Raw genomic sequence first — 301 nt, 5'->3', positions numbered from 1 at the left:
ATGATCGATTGGATAATTTAACTCTAATTATTACCTTATGCAACAAGGTTGCTGTGAGCTTTGCATATATGAAAAGTCAACGAGTCCGCATAACCATATGCACCAAGTTGGTCCCGTGCGCTTCCGCCAGGAGCAAACCGAGAACCCCTATAGTAACTCAGACTGGTTTGTTCATGCTTAAATTTATATTTATAAGACTTACTCAAAGTATATGCGCTTCGATACTTCATCCTCATTAAGTTTGACACTTCGGTACTTAGGGCAACACATATTTCATACAATTCTACAAGATGTATTTTGT

Source organism: Plasmopara halstedii (assembly GCF_900000015.1).
Source record: "Plasmopara halstedii genome assembly, contig: Scaffold_470, whole genome shotgun sequence".
Lineage (NCBI taxonomy): Eukaryota > Oomycota > Peronosporomycetes > Peronosporales > Peronosporaceae > Plasmopara > Plasmopara halstedii.
This window is presented reverse-complemented; position numbering follows the sequence as displayed.